Source organism: Anoplolepis gracilipes, chromosome 13 (genome assembly GCF_047496725.1).
Source record: "Anoplolepis gracilipes chromosome 13, ASM4749672v1, whole genome shotgun sequence".
NCBI classification, from domain to species: domain Eukaryota; kingdom Metazoa; phylum Arthropoda; class Insecta; order Hymenoptera; family Formicidae; genus Anoplolepis; species Anoplolepis gracilipes.
In genome coordinates, this window is record NC_132982.1 from 7,805,156 (window position 1) to 7,823,079 (window position 17,924).

Sequence of the window (17,924 nt, forward strand, 5' to 3'; positions counted from 1 at the left end):
TTGTACGTTTTGCATTTCCACATGGTACATAAGGATATAATGCAAAATCATGCAATACATAATAACCAGTTTATCGAGGAAGTAAGGATCAATTTCCCGAGCTTAAATGTTCTCTATTCACCGTAATTGACGTTATTGTTTTGTTTTCCAGATTATAATCGAACTTTCTTGATTGCTATCATATTGTATTATCAATATAATATCACATTCTAGAAAATGGCGTGATATTAATTAATATAATCCTTTGAATATACAAAAGAGATACAGTTCTAATAAAATCAAAATCAATTAAAGTCAACGCAATATAAAACGAATATTGTATTGATTTGAGTAAATATGCAGAGATATTGTAACCAAAATTGAAAAGATGCAAATCGCGTAATTTTAAAGTATATTATATTTAAAATTCTTCCCGAAAAATTTAAAGATGAGTTGCAAAATTTCAAGAAAATAGAAACAATAAAACGCACTAGATTATTTCCGATTATAATATTTTGTGTCTATTTCTTGTTTTTTCATGAATTATCTCGCGCAATTTAATAAAGGTGAATGAATAGCATACAATTTATGTATCTGTAATATCATCTATTGAGAGAGATCGATTTCTACCTATACCTCTCTATGTAATGTCATGCTGTACGTTTCACAAATAAAGAATTTTTCTAAACAAAGGACGCCGGACTTTCGCGGTAAATCGCGCGAGAAATTCTGCATTGTAACAATGAGAAGGCGTACTTTGCCAATCAGAATGCATTCTCAATCGAGAGAGTCTGGTCTCCTTGCAGTTTTGTTGCGCTCTCACGGTTAATAAATGCGTGTAATATCGACAGGTGCTTTGTATTTCCGCATATAATGCCAACATGTAAAATAAGTAATAAATAAATATCGCTTTATACCGTGACAATGCATTAATCCAGTGAGTATCTTGGAATAATTATATATGTATTTTTGCGCACGTTATTTGAGCAATGAAAATATGATTATAAAATAAAAATAAAAGTGTTTCAAAAATTTAATTCGGTAATTATCGACAATATCAATGGAGTTGTAATGTTAAAGACTTTACGCAAGATTGAATCGGGTATCTAAATCGGATATCTAAATTTCCACTCTGAAAACAATTATCAAAATAATTTCAAACAAATAGAAAAAATTGATAAATAACAAAAAATTATTATTATCTTTATACACAAAACAATTTAATTTTGACTTAATAATCTACCGTTTAATTCAAATTATAAATATTTATAAATTAATTAAACTATAGTTTATAGAAAATCTTAGACACTATATAAAAAAAGTAAATAATACACGAAGTATTAAAATGTAAATAATATACAATTTATTTTTTATCAAATATTAATTTTAAAATTAAATAATTAAAATTATAATGTAAAAATTAAAATTTAATTTTAAATTTACCATTTATTAAAGAGAAAAAAGTTATCAAAATTATATGTTACGTAATATATGTTACAGATTAGCAAAGAAATTTAAATCCAGCTGATACAACGCTCCACACTGTAAAAAATATATAATTGCACTTATTGTTTATTTAATTTTATATTTTTTTTATAGTATAACATTGCACGTGTACAATTTAAATCTGATGATTTAACCGCAATTTTATTTACAAATAGTTCTTATTAGAAATAATTCTAGTAAACTTGTAGTTAAGTTACATTTGTAGTAAATCTGTCTTACGAATGTTTCTTTCAGATAAACGTGGTGCGAAATAGTAAGCAATATCTCATGAACCGATAATGAAAGTACAGCATATATTGCCAAACTACACGTTCCTATTTCGGGCAGTGAAAAGAATATACGTTAGAAAGTAATAGTAGAATCAGCGTTTATTAAGTGTTAATTAAGAAGATTAACGAGTGCATATATATCGGTAAATTCGTGATATAGTGCAGGATCTAACATAAGACTAGCGGAAAATGCGAGAGTATCGTTGCGAAAAAAAAACACAGAGCATTGTCCTCTTAGGTTGTTGAAACAAACACTTCCTTGTAAAGCACGATGCATGCATATATGCTTGTAAAGAAAAAACTTTCTGTAATAGATTTTCATACCCTATGCTGTGAAACTAACTCCGAATGTTTAGTGAAATTGGCAGAACCGGTTCTACCTGCAGCAAATAGACCGAGTTCAGTTTGTGTATGTATATGTGTGTATGTACATTCAATACATGTGTGACACTTTAAACGCTTTATATTACAAAAATACGAGATAAAGAAACGTTCGCGAAAAATTATATTGCAAAGATTAAAAAATTGAGAATTTCGAAAAACGGCACGAACTTATGTAATTTTTGTTAAACATAATTAGAGAGTGTAATTTATATTTAAATGTAACAAGAAAATAAAACAACATAAAAATATGTTAATTCTTGCTAATCAACTCTGAAATAAACACGTATAAATTGACCGTTTTACGTAATTACATATATTAGTTAGAACGAAATGTCGCGAAGTGATCGCATATCACTAATATACATAGATTTTGCATATAAATTGACGAATTAATATAATATTATGAAATGTGAAAAGAGCATTACAAAATTGAAAACATAAAAATTCATCAAATAACAATTTGTCTGATAAATTTCTGCTTTAAAGCAATCGACAGAAAATCCGAACATGATGTTTTTGAAAATATATAAAATTTAAAAAGATTAAAACTGAAATATCAAGAGATACTTCGCTTATAAATATGTGTGTGTATGTCTGATTTTCTATTTATTTTTAATTAACTTTTTATAATAATGCAAATGATAACTATCTATTAATTTTGAAAAAACCGAAATAAATTTTTTATTTCGTTTTATTACATTATAAATACATGATTCAATATTAGCATACTCTGTACTCTGCTATTATCTATGTTAAATTTATAACTATATTATTATTGAAATAAAGCAATGGTTAATATAATGTTAGTAATTAATAATAACAGTTGTATTAGTCTTAAATTGACTCGTTAATAAAATGTAAATATGCATATAATATTTTCTTACATTCAATAATTTTATGAATCTGTGTGTTGCAAAAAAGATTATAATAATTATATTAATAATAATTAATAAGAAATGCAAAAAATTGTTATTCAAAAAAGAATATGCGTTGAAATCAGAAACGGAACTACTCTTACGCCTTATTTTTGACATTAAAGTTTCCTATATACCACGCCTAACTTGGATAGGTGTGGTACTCGTGACATATTTTATGAATCATTAAATCAGTAATCTCGTTATGTATTTATATTAATATGCATACATGCTTAACGAATCGTAAATATAATATTACACGTACTGGCGAGTGAAGTTGCAATTTGTTATAGACAGTTCGATTTTCTAACAGGTGTGTCTAACATATAATTTCAGGGACACACTATATTTAAGATTTCAAAAAGTAAAGTGAATTGATTATAGCTGTATTGTTAAATATTTCATCAAAATTACATGTTAGAGATATAAAGCATGCTTTCTTGAAAAATTTATTTTCTCGTGATCTTCAAACAAATGCAATTTTGCGTGTATATTTGAGTAAATTAAACTAATTTAAATATAACTTATTAGTGTATGCTCTGTTATTTTAAATCAATAATTAGATGTATTTCGCTTTTCTAACTGAAAAAGTATATATCGCACATATTTTAGATATAATTTATTGTCAGATTTATTATATCCTTTCCCGTAATATATTCTTTCACATTAAAGTAGTAAACTTTTTTTTAAGAATTCCGTATATCTAGTATATATTGTTTTATGTTACCTAAATTATTATTTAAGTAAAGAGTAAATTTTTTTATGACCCTCACCTTTTAATTTTTATATAGAAACAATTAATTTTTTTAGAGCTATCGTCATAATAAATTATGAAAAGTTACGAGTAATTTTGAAATTCTTAACCTAAAGTACGATAGTATACTATAATATTATGCATCAAATTTTTTGTGTTATTCATTATAATAAATAAAAGAAAACAAAATTACTATGTAATTGACCTTTATGAGCATGCCTAGTTTTCCTCTGCCAATAATGTCTACTTTCAATCCTGTTGCACGGTGAATAGGAGAAAGGAAAATGATTCATGTGGAAAAAGCTGTGTGAAATGTGTGAAAAAACGTGTCGTAATATAACGCCATATAAAGCCTTAAATCATTTTCACTTAATTGCTATTTTTTTACGTAATTATCTGTTTAATTGCAATTATGAGGTAATTTACGTAATGTATTATAAATTTCAAATTAATTACTTTATAATAAAGATAGCAAAAAAAAAAAAAAAAAAAAAGAGTTAACTGTTCTGATTATTGTTAAATTCTTCATCATTTATGTTTTCTAATATTTCAGATAGTAAAATTCAAACAAAACCAAATCAATTTTTGATTCAAAAATTCTTTTGCTGAATATATTTATCTTTTTCTCTAAAAGAAATTAATGTTTACCTCAACTGAAAAAATTCGCAGATTGTTTTATTGATTTTTCTATTTAATTGCTTGTATCAATTTATAGTATTTTAATAATTGAATAACTTCGCTGTTTATTAGTACGTGCAACGCATCTTTATCCGATATCATTATTCCAAATACGATCAGCGATCATTCAGAATACAACCGGCGTGAACTGCCGGCGGAATCCTTGTAAGGACACGACATCAATTAAACCGCATTGCACGCGTGACAAGGGCAGACATCGAGAGAGAAATATATAGAGAGAAGATTCCCTTGAGTCTCTCAAGTTCAGGGTGCGCGTCTCCCAGAGTTATATGGCTTAGACTGGGAAGACGTTTGCATCATCGAGTCGTCATCACGAAGGCGATGGAGTTACGGACACACGACTATGGACAAGCCGATTGCATCACTGAGGATCGTTGCACTTCGCGAGACGTCCTCGGATCGAGCAAGATCATGGATCGTCCTCGAGACACGAGCCGTGCAACCTTTCTTCGACTCTTCCGCACTTCATTCAACATTTTCTCTGAGTCATTCGCACGTAATGATTCCACGTGCTCTCACATAGTGCGTATGTTGTGAACGTAATAGAATGAAATATTATAAATATTTCTATTATATTTTAATATTATAAATTATACTTTTCTCTAATTCAAATTATCTATGACATTATTGCGCATTTAATACGTTATCATTCGCGGATCAAGCGGAAGAGTCAATGATTGTGCGGTCGCGATTCGACTGCACCGATTATCAGAGATAAAGTCGTGTTTATGTCTCTAAATTTCCAAATAACAAAATCGATTTGCTTCCATGTAAAAGCTACGTGCTACCATGTAATTAGCAAACCTTCTAAAAGATCTTTAAATCTAATTAAAACGCAATTTGCTCGAAGTCTAGTTTGTACCCTGTAATTTTTAATATTAAATTCTGTTTTACTGCCGCAAAGCTCCCTACTACGCACCGAAAATGTTTCTAAGAAGAATTAATTAGCCAAGCTACGATAATTAATTTTTTATATCTAGTAACGAACAAAGGATTAATGCGATCGTAAACTGACACAATAACGCTTTTACAAACTGCATAATAATCTGTACGTAATTACATTCATAATAACGTTTTTTATTACACGTATATTTTTTATTTTCTTTGTCTCTTATTTTTAAATTAATTTAGAATAAAAATGGCAACGCGTCGTTATAAAAAAAAAAAGCAGTGGAAGAGAATTTAAAAAACGATGAAATTATACATGGTTATATGGCTTTCATGTGCATGCGGTTGTTGTGTTGGCAAAAGAAGCATTGAAAAAGATTTATTGCTTCGAATTGTTTATTAGATACTCGCTCAATGTATGGTTAATGAAAGTTTCATAGAGCACCATTTGCACGCAATGTTGTGTCTCGGCTACGTAATCGTTCTAATAACATACCGCAAGCGTACAAGCGCGCACCTTTAACTCTGATAAAATACGATAATGGGCGCGATGTGTACTTTACCGAAGTTTACCATATATTTAGACCCAATCAACTCAGTCGAGCAACTAATCCTTCCTGACTAATTCTTCCTTTTTTGCACAGTTTTGAAATACATCTGGGCAACTTTTATTATCTTTCAAAAAATATAGTCATGAATCGTGTTACGTGTAAAACGCGAAATGTTGAAAGCTTAAATTTTGTATCAGTTACGCACAGGAAGGTAGTAAAAATTATAACCATCTTGATCGTAATTAAAAGTGGCGCGTTGAATTCCGTTGCATTAGATCGATTAGCGAAAAGATAACGCGGCATATCTCACCATTATTATCATCGCGAATTGATCTCATGGTGCGAATACGTGCCTCGATCCCGTATTAATCAACGGCAACTCGCGCAATCGGCAAAGACCGGCGGTGGCTGCCTGTGTTCGAAACGCTTGGAAAATTGCGGCAGCCTTTAATGCGTAGTTTCTCCGTTGCGTCACGCGCGATTTGTCCCACGCATCGGCGCATAATTAAAATATTGCACACTCTGCGAGATCCACGCTTTTTCTAGCTCCGCGTGTGTCGCGTCGGGAACCATCTAATTGGAAATAAATTAATTTAATCGTGAAATCTCTCTCCGTTGCGCGAGAAACGCGTGATTTAATTTATACATACATGCGCTTATATCTCATCATTCATTGTGCATTGTATTGTGAGAGACAAAATCGATCATGATCGTTGAAAGACAATAACCTCCATTAACTGCGAGAAATTAACTAGTAGCTGCTTTGATCATGCGAAGTAATAACATCTTCCTTTACATTAAATATAATATATATTTATATACTTTTTTATTTTATTATGAAATTATTTCTCACAAAAAAATAAATAATATTTGTTAATTTCTATTTTAGAAATTTAGCTCTCAAATTAAAATTGCTTTTAATTACATTTATTTCCGTTCCTTTTACCTTTTATATGTTATTATTTTAAAAGATTACTTTATTTAGGCTTTTAAAAAATCTTTATTTTTGTATAAAATTATATATGCGTACATACATTTTCGACTTTTGCATATACATTCTTTAACTTTCAAAACAATCATTGAACAAATAATAAAAAAAAAAAGTGACGGATATGTTATGCGTAAAACAAGTTCGAAAAACAGACAAGTACAAATTTATCGATGGTTCTCTTTTAGTCAATAATCCTACCAGAACGAATGAGTTCAAACGGGGCAGGGGAGTTTGCGGCCGCGGAATCTAATTACAACAGGAGAAGGAAAATAACAGACCCGTGCAATTGAGTCCCGTAGGCCGATTATGAAATTCTCAGCGATCAATGCCAGAGCCGCCCAGGTTTGTATCGCGTCAACGTGCAGGTAGCTATTAAGCAGCGCGAGGCAAACACGCGCGAGCCGATCCTTCACGGGAAGTCTTTTATGAAATGTTGATACTTAGCGGTCGTTGATTGTGGACAGGTGATACATATTAGCCGGCGGTGCGTTCTAATTGATCAGTTGTCGCCCGATCTCCTTCTAACAAGGCCCGACGCTCGATAATAATCCTGCCGATAATAATCCGGTCGAAGAATTACATTATAGCCTGGCGTGTAATAAAGTCGGAATCATAATGCTCTTAACAGGCGTGATTAAAGGTTTTATCGCATATTAATGATAATATGAGCGTGTCGTTAGACCGCCTGCAAAATTAAAGTTGCAAACGTATCGTCTGCTGAAAAATCAATAAAAATAAGCTTCGGTAATAAAAGTTCTAATGTATTAATCAACGTATTTATCAAATTATGCCATTTTTAGTAATAATATAGAATTAAATTTGCTATTATTACTCTTAAAATATTAGTTTTATCTCTGTCACTCCAATTATATACTATTATAACAATTATAATGTATATACTATTATAACAATTACTAATAATTACTAACAATAAACACATATTAGTATTCAAAATAAATATATCAAATACTGCTATTATTAATCTTAGTTTTATTTCTGCCACTCAAATTATGTATATGTTATAATAATTATTAATAATAAACACATATTAGTATTCAAATAAATATACCAAACTTGATTGCTTAGTCAAGCACCAGTTAATAAAGATGCAAAATTTGCAAAGCAAATATAAGCAATAATTACTCACAGGTTGCTGCATTGTTGTAGTATTACAGCATTGCCACTGTACTGCTCTTGGACTGCTACTGTACCATTGCATTGCCATTGTCATTAAACTATTGCTACTTATTAACACTTGTTCCTAGACACATTAAATTAAAATGTATTTAATACATGTCAAAATAATTTTGTTAAAAATATTATATTTCCTATATTATTAAAAAAATCAAATTTTTCTAGATTTATATATATGTACATATTATTAGATATTTTTCTTAATTCTTCTAATACTATATGCTTATTTTCCCACATAATATTTATTGTTCTTTTACAATTCTATGAGCACTCTTGTGTGCTATGGAATGCAAAATTACATAAAGTTATTACACGTTTTCACAACCGACACGATCATATAATGTATACGATATACTGTATTCAAAATACGCCAACAGCCTGACACTTCGCGATTTTTCTCTCCATGCTTTTCTCTCGATATTCTCGATATTACATATACTCTTATTTGCATATAATAATATAATCTATCTAATACGATAGTTGCCTGGCATTTTCTCGACACTTCCGATACAATACGTTCACTGGCACAGGTCATGTTTATTCTCGGTAACTTAATCATCAGATATGACGAGACAAATGATTCTTACGTAGATAGTATATAAGGTACCGTGATATAATTATGATCGATGCGATCGATGATTACGTTTTTTTCGACACTACGAAACTCAATATCGCTATTACATCCGCACTATCCAACGTATCCTGATGTCATAGATAATTCTACAATATATCATAGAAGAGCGCGAACATTGCTAAATATCTCAATTTCCGTTTCCATTATAGCGCTAGTGTCTCTACCAATAAAAAGCGAAGAAACTAAGATTTCTTTACTTGCATATAATTGGTCAAATTTCCACGCAATTTCTCTCTTTCATATGCAATTTATATTACTACTAAGATAAATTACTAATAATACTAAATTGATTATTAAATTCATATTACAACGCGTTTGTTAATAATTAATAATAAAGATTGATATACATATACATATATATTTTTTAAAAATATATTTGTTCTATATTCGACATATCTTATGTCAAATATAAAACGTAAATATATTATAGATATCTTATGTCGCATTTAAATATAGAAATTGGCACCAAATAATTTACAATACATCATGATAATAATATTTAATAGTATAATCTCGACGTCACACTGTAGTACAATGAGAAAGAGATAATAATCAGTAGATAGGGAGAAAGGATGAGAGAAAAAGCGTGTGCGTATAACGCGAGAAAAAGTTCTACGGAATAACCATCGTAAAAATCGACACGATATACATACGTACCATTGAGAAATTATTTTTCCGTTCTCTAATATCTGACGTCGCATTCCTAAATGGATCGGTAGAGTCGCGTAAGTCGTACTCGTACCCATATATGTAAACAAGGGCGTTCGGCGGTCGAGCTCTTCCCCTTCCACTGCCATCTCAAGTTCACGGTGTCTACGCAGGCTTCGAACAATTTTGCGTTTAATATCACCTCGACTGTCACAAGGTTACTTCGCGAGCGTTTCGTGTAATAGTATACGGACGCGTCGCATATATACGTACCATATATATACGCATGCACATGCATTCTTTCCTTCTTTTGCTCTCACGTCTGAAATTATTACATATATTAAATATAATATTTTGTATATTATATATTTGATGTATATATACTTACATATATCTTAGATCCACGTATTTTCTAAAGAACACAAGTGGACATATCACGCAATTGATCATAGAATAGAAACTTGTAAAGTTCAGAAACTTTTTTTTATTCGATAAAGTCCAATCGTTTGATCTATGACTACTTCTGTCTTAATAGAACGCACTCTGTATTGAAGATTAAGATATAAGAAATTTGAGCAATAAAGTCCAAGCAAAAATCTCTATTTTTTCTGATTGGTTATATCAGTCTCAATCATTAACGCATTATCTATGGATCTTAATGTCGCAGATGTCGCAATTGATAGAAACTAGCGCCAAATAGAGTCCTATAGGACTGTAGCGCCAAGTAATGCAGCGTGACAACATATTTGACTCGGTAGTACATGCTTGTCACAGTTCACAGGATCATGGTGTCGTTACGATATCGAGAATTAATAGATCCGCTGATATAATCGCGAGCATCGGAAGTGTAAACAAAGTATCAGATAGGATCGTCGTATTATATGCAAATACAGTATACAAACACGTGTACATTGTCTGTAATAACGAGAGTATAGTATCGGGAGTGCCGAGAAATAATATCGGAATCGTCTAGAAAAGTATCGGGAGTGCCGAGTAAAATGGCGGGAAAGCCGATAGAATTGGCGGGAATGCCGGAAATAGCATCGGAGTTGGAAGGTGTCGTGAAAAGTATCGGGAAACGTATTGACCGTTATTATGCGTAAATACAGTGCGTAAATATCGCGTTGTCGATGCAAATAGTTCCGTTAAATAAACTCTGTGTTTGTAATTATTAAATGTTATAAAATTATCGTGAAATTCAGTTGCCGAGAATAAATATCGCTTGTAAATAAACGCGTAGCGTCGAAAACGTCGAGAAAAATGTCGGACGATCGTTATATTATGCATGTATACGCGACGGGAGTGTGAAATATTGTGAATATATGACACTTTCATAAAATAAAGTGTCCATCGAAACGATTGTAGCTTTATAAAATTCAGATAAATTCGTTATCGCATACACACACATGAAAGGATATGGAGGATGATAGCGTCGTTGCAACAATTGGTGAGTAAATTCATTTATTATACCTACGTTATTTTAATAATACATTTAATTATATTGTACATTGAATTATTTGCGCATTTTGACAGACTTTATTATTCTTGCTAACTCTTTCGCGATTTGATAGATAAATATTAAGCAAAATGGTTATTATTTTAATATAATAATATACACATACATATACAAGAATTAATATTAATATGAAGAATATTGCATATGTCATCTGAATATAGATAACAAGAAATGCACATACTAATTAATAATTATAAATTGTAGGTGCAACATGTAGCAGATGAAGGTGTATCATACATATAACAGAGGTATGTCATGTGAGGCAATGCATCAGAGCGGTGAGTAATTTTATTTTCATAAAAAAAGTATGTTGCATATTTTATTGCAATAATTTGATATTGTTATATTACGTTCTTACATACAAAATCTTGATTAAGGTGAATTCTTTTCTTTTCCAGGAATTACAAAATAAATTGAGATACAAACACAATTAATATTAATTAAAATTAAATTAAATGCAATCTAAAAATGAACATAATTATTGCTTATATGGCTTATATTCTTTTTTATTGCTCTGTACATATTTTTTTCAAGATCTTGTATGTACATTATCAAATTCTGTACATGTATTGTGTAAATAGTAACATAGTGAGTTGAGGAGCAGATACACTGTGGTGTAATCCTTTCTCTTGTAACCTTTGATTTTTGAAATGAATTCCAGGTAAGCTTAAAATAGTTCTGAGCATTTTGATGTACATCACGTCACACTATCATTAACTTGTTCTTTCTTTTATATAATTTTTTAACAGGATGTAGGTTTGCGAAAGTTAATAAAGCATGACAAAGCAATTTTTTTTTTTTTTTTTTTTTTTTTTAATAACTATGATTATATCACTGAAATTAATACATGTGATTTCTCAATATTAAAAAATTTGTGATTAATGCAATTATTGCTTAAATTTTTCATATAGTAAATATAATTAAAGACAAATATACAGGTATATATACATATATACACATTCTTTTGTATTAAATATAAAAATTTTATATACATTTATATTCTATAAATTTATATACATATATATTATATTTTATAAAAAAAGATTAATTAAATTATATATTTAATCATTATATGTATATCAAAAAGTAATATAAAACAATAATTTTTGCACAATCAAAATTGACACTTTATTATAGAGCATATTTTCTCAATAACAAATTATTTCGTCTTAATTGAATAAATCGTAAATAATCGATATTATGGATATTAACTCCCCTTATTAAAGTAATATTTAATAAGGTTATACGGTACAACTTGGCTCTTGGTCGCCGACAGTTCTAATTTTAAGTAACAAACGGAACTAATTAATCGAGTTTAGTCGCGAATCGCATTTGAGAGTGGCCATTCGATCGGTTAGACGTAATAAGCCTGTAACATGCTTCGTTGGTCCGGTGGCATGGTGAAAGGAGTTTGCGCTTTTAACACCCGCGCGTTCCAACGAATTTATCCGCGAATTGCTTATAGATACCTGATAACGTAATAAATCAGTGTTCTCGTGTAGAGTAATGCAAAACGCACATGCTCCAGACTTGGTTAAGTGCGTCATTAAAAACTTTTACTTAGGTTTTTTAATTAAATTGGATATCGTGATCTTAAGAGTTTAAGATAAAATTGGCAAATAATATTACATCTGGAAAATTTAGATCTCATATCAAATGTGATAAAATACAATACATAATTAAAAATTTGGTTTTATTTTAATAAATTGTGATATATCATTTTCAAGAAAACTCTATACGTTAGTATTGCGCTTATAAAGGATAAATTTTGCTATAATAAAATCAGTACGCGTGCAATATCAATTAGATCAATCCATTAATTTATAAAACATGAAATATAGCAATAGTGAATTGTTGACTTCGATTGCATAGTTTAATCTTCATTGGCGTAACAAAACTAGGACTCTCTTATTATTCTAAGGCATTGAGTAGCACCTTATATCGGTTACCATCAGTGAATGCCGTTCTCGAAGGACACTCGATTACAGCCGATGCCTTGTGGCCGGTGTTACGGGACTGGATATCCGTTACCGCAAAGTAAACGTCACATCGGACAAGTCATCGGCTGGAAAGTGCCCGGGGTACAGATCTCCTAGAGTGATTCCTCAACCAGCTCGTGCGAACGGAGGTCTGGACTTTCACGGATACCGATCGGTGCACGCGCTAGGTGCATATAGCTTCCTTTCTAATACGTTGGTTAACACTAGAATTTATGATCCCGGAATCGGGTTTTTCCCATAGGATTTTGATTAACTGAATCACAAGAAAGATCTTTTTTTTTTCTCTTTTTTAAATACAGGCGCCATTATAAAAAAATATATATGTATATAAATGTATATATACTATTTGTATGTTTATAAATTCATCATTATTTAATATAAATGTAATATTTAAAATAGTTTTTATCATACAGTATAGATGCATATAGTATTTTAATTTAAGAAAAATTTAAATTCTTAAGATATGATTAATTAGGAAAAAATATAATGCTATCAATTAAAAAAAATATTTTTAAAGATATATAAAGATTTTTACGATATCAATATATTTTCATTAATTTCTATGAATATAATAATATATTTAATAATCGAAAATTCGACAGAATCGACTTTTCTTTTATTAATAAAAATATTATCTTTTTAATATCTTTTTTTAAATCTTGTATTACTTCTGAAAAATATGTACAGAAATAACAGATATTAATAAATAAAATTTTATTATTATGGGGAGATATGCGTAATTTCTATAACTGTGTGCTAGAAATAAATATAATATTATAGAAAAAAAAATTATTAGAGATTTTTAAATTATTACTATTACTAGTTGGAAGATGATTGATTTAATGTTGTTTGTTAGAACTTAACGTGATATAATAGATACACTGAGAAAAAAAGTTGGTTCTGAGGACTAAATTTGTAAGATAGTTGTTTAATCCAAGGTTGATTCAACAATTATTTAATTGCACTAAAAAAAAGTTTAGTTTTAACTTAACTATATCTTTTTTTAGTGTTAAATAATTGTTTAATTTAATGGAAATAAATAATTGCTGACAAATTTAGTCTATATAATCAATTATTTTTTTCAATGTATGTGGAGAACAATTTTTACAAGTTCCTAATCTGATTTTCTTAAATATCGTGTAAAATTAAAAATGTCGCGAATTTCAGCACTACACAAATATTACTCTGTTATTTATATTTACACTCATTTATTTATCTTTTCATTGCTATCGCGACATTTTCTTTATGACACAAAGAAAATATAGATTGATGCTTTAATAACAGATAAAGAAATGTGCAATCTTCTTATTATATCTTCTCATTACGCAAACAATTTATTTTTATTCTAAAAATGTAATTGTATATCATAAAGATAAAATTATCTGTACTAATATACATAATTAGCGAATTTCTTTCCATATAAATTTACTTTCTTTTTTGTGAACGCAATATAAACCATTTATTCATACGATTCGGATTTTGTTAGATTTTTCTTATCGTTACTTCCTTATATAAAGCTAAAAAAACATTTAATTACAATGTTAAAATTCGTTTAAACAGTGCCATTAAGCTTTATTTGAACTAATCAATCTATTAATTTTAAAGAAACTCAAAGCAATATTTAAAAAATATTGAGAAAGTTAATAAAAAAATTACATAAATTATCTTAGCTATTAATATAATTATACATAACATATATAAGGTAAAACTTAAAAAGCGTAAATAAGAAATGTACTATGAAACCCAAATCATATGCTTAAATATATAGTAAATTACTTATTGCTTTTGGTGATTTAGTTTTCCGTAGTACATTCACGTATGACTTATCAATCTAACTGCAACCGGAATCGTTTCGGTACCGTTGCTGATCAATCAGAAATAACTTTATTTATGGTTCAGTTGTTTATGTAGATTATATCCGATAACTTTTACTTTCGCAGAGAACCTGTCATTGTATACTAATTCGTGCATGACAAACTCACGTGTGTAATTTTGTGCTGTTTAGACATTATTTTATATATAATATGTATATGTCTATATACGTGTATCAGAAGAGAAAAATAATTTGCTCTGCATCAATTGCACGCGTAAATAATGTGTTTATGCCACTTATAATCTCATATATTATTGTTTGTCAAGTAATTATATTGTTACTACGTTTTAATCAAGTCTTAATGATTTATTTCTATAAATGAAACTCATATATCTTACATTCGGAATTGTACCTTTGTCGCAAGGTATAATTATCGGGAGAAAACGATCACATTAATTCATAAAATATTTACTTGAATATTACTTGTGATTTTATTATGGAAATCGATTTTTTTTAAATGATAAATGCAAATGAAATATTATTTCAACAAGATACAAGAAAACATGGTCAAAAATGCTATTGCAAAGAAATGTAGCTTTCACATTCTTAATATAAAATCTTTTCACACATATCGCAGTAGTTACACTGTTGTAAAATCGTCATATATATCGCGATTATTTTTCGCGTCTTTAACGAGCTTTGAGATGCGGTGCTCAAACGTGATAATTTCAAACAGCATGCGAAGTACAGTTACTTTAGTTTTTCGCAATATCGCTTTATGAACGGCCACAGTTGAATATCAATCAATTGGCGAACATTTTCCTTTCTACGAGACCTAGGTAATGTCTGGTCTTACATTGCTACTATGCAAGTGTAGCTGTTTCTCGACGTTGAACGACTTTACGGCCTGACGATTCTCAAAACCATTAGCACAATCTCGATCGTCGCGAGTTACCGACATTTTACTTATCGTTACATCAATGTAATTCTCTTATTATGATAAAAATCAATCGTAAATCTTCCTAGATCGTATTTATATCTTATTGCGTCAAGAACTGTACATAACGTTCAAAAATAATAGAAATTCGTAACTAATTAATGTAGCAGCCAAAATTTATTTAAGCACTTTCTAGTAAAAATATTTGGATATTTTTTATGAAACAAATTACATTATTATACTATGTACAAATAGTAACATTTATTTGTGATTAATATTTCCGTTTTAATGTAGAAATCTCATTAATATTTAACATCTTTGTTTCTTTGTCGTTTCTTTACATTTTCAACTTTTTAAAATATGCATATTTATAGAAAATAATTTTGTATTAGAAATATATCTTTTTGTTTCATGGAGTTGTAATTTTACTACATATTTACTGCAAGAATCTAATAATAATGACTGTTTTTTTTTTTTTTCTTTTTTACAACATTCGATATTTTAACTTATGTAAATTATATTTTTTTTTACCACAAAGATCTTTTTTGCACTACTTTCATTAATGATGACTGTGTCTCCCAACATTTTATAAAAACTTGCTGCAGTATAAAAAGTTAGGTGTTAGGTTGGCTATTCCCTTGGCGGTCATGAGTTCAGCCGTAACAGAATGTTTCTTATCCATTCCCGGCTCGAAAACCGCACCATAAAACATTTATGGGAAACGTGATCAGCTTAATTTCGATCGGACGCATGATCTTGTAATTTGTTCCATAAAAGGTATACGGTTATTTTCCTTAGAAAGCGCCTAGAGAGATTTCGGTTGCTGCACCAATTAACTGCGCAAATTTGTATTACCTTCGAACAGACAGGTTGTATACGATTCTTTAGGCAGCGACCAGATAAAAGTACAATCGAGAAAGCTTTACGATTGATTTTTATTATAATAAAAATAAAAGAATTGAATTGTTCTAATCGATAACATAGCTATAGCAAAGATATTGAATAAACGAACGAATAAGTGTTATACGATGTAGAAAATTATCTCTTATATTTCATGGAGAGAGACAGCTGGGGAAATTAATTAAATTATTTCTATATTATGAGTCTTAAATTACTAGTGCTTGATGGATATTAGGATCAGTAAACAGCATTAAATCATACTGATTTTCTACTGTTTACATAAAATATTGAATCTTTATAATAACTTTATAATATTTGATAGTTCGGAATATTTAATCTTGATCAGATATTAATCATAAGTGCATCGATTAAGATGAAATTTAAATGCGAGAAGGAAGAGAGAGAGAGAAAGAATAAATAAAAAATCTATCTTTCCTGAATAAATTCGATTTAATCTGATTTATTCGATCGTTTAATAAACATCCGCGAATGAATCTGAAAGATATTTCAAAGAAATGCGAGCAAGGCCGTATCGTTAACGAAATGCAACCAAGTTTGTAGCAGATGCATTTATAGTCCACTGTGTGGATATTTACGATAACCATCAGCCTCGCGACTGTAAGTACATAGCTTCGAGAAGCAATGCATACATAAACTATAATAAGTTATGCATCACATTTTATCACGAAAAAGAATGTTGATTAAACACTTTTCTTTACTCATAAAAATAATATTTAGCAATGTTAAACAAGATTAATCGCTTTCATTAACAGAGTTGTAGTTAATTATGTTATAGTTAATATAAGGTTGAAAGCGAAAATAATTAAGTCAGTAGTTTTATTATTAATGATTTTCATATTATTATTATACGTATATGAAAATTATATATGGAATATTTTTAATTATATGCAATATCAGGATCTTAATTTATTAAAATAGAAAAACATTTTATATTATATTTTGCAAGCAAACATATGCATTAGATTTTTGAGCTAAAAATTCTATTGATTTTGATTATATCTATTCTTAATTTTTTCTTGATTTCTATGTAAAAATTAAAATTAGACTTATTGTTAGATTGAGAAAAATGGATATCTCGTATTTAAAATATTTCTATTTTCTTCTTTTGTAAAAAAATATATATAATTGATCAGATGTTATCATATGTGCCGAAGCGAAATCTATAGAATTTTTATTATCATATCTGATTATCTCTGTAATCCTTCATCCATTCACAATACAAAGTAAATTACACATGGTGTTCTGTTTACTATGATTGGCGAGGGTGCGCGTGCATTAGACCGATCTTTCTCAGTCGATTGTGTTTTAGGCACTTGTACTTTCTCG

The 17,924-nt window shown here is 29.3% G+C and overlaps 2 long non-coding RNA genes across 2 annotated transcripts in view; one reads left to right on the top strand and one right to left on the bottom strand.

Moving 5' to 3' along the window:
- The window catches only part of LOC140672696 (uncharacterized), a 30,436-nt gene extending 20,958 nt beyond the window's left edge, over positions 1-9,478 (bottom strand). Inside the window, exons 1-2 of the long non-coding RNA XR_012047939.1 lie at positions 9,421-9,478; positions 8,083-8,196 (exon numbers count right to left, since the gene is read on the bottom strand). This is a non-coding gene — a long non-coding RNA (uncharacterized lncRNA). The remainder of the gene's footprint in view (positions 1-8,082; positions 8,197-9,420) is intronic.
- A 1,919-nt stretch (positions 9,479-11,397) lies between these two features.
- LOC140672766 (uncharacterized) overlaps positions 11,398-17,924 on the top strand; it is a 50,494-nt gene continuing 43,967 nt past the window's right edge. The window contains exon 1 of the long non-coding RNA XR_012047943.1: positions 11,398-11,588. This is a non-coding gene — a long non-coding RNA (uncharacterized lncRNA). The remainder of the gene's footprint in view (positions 11,589-17,924) is intronic.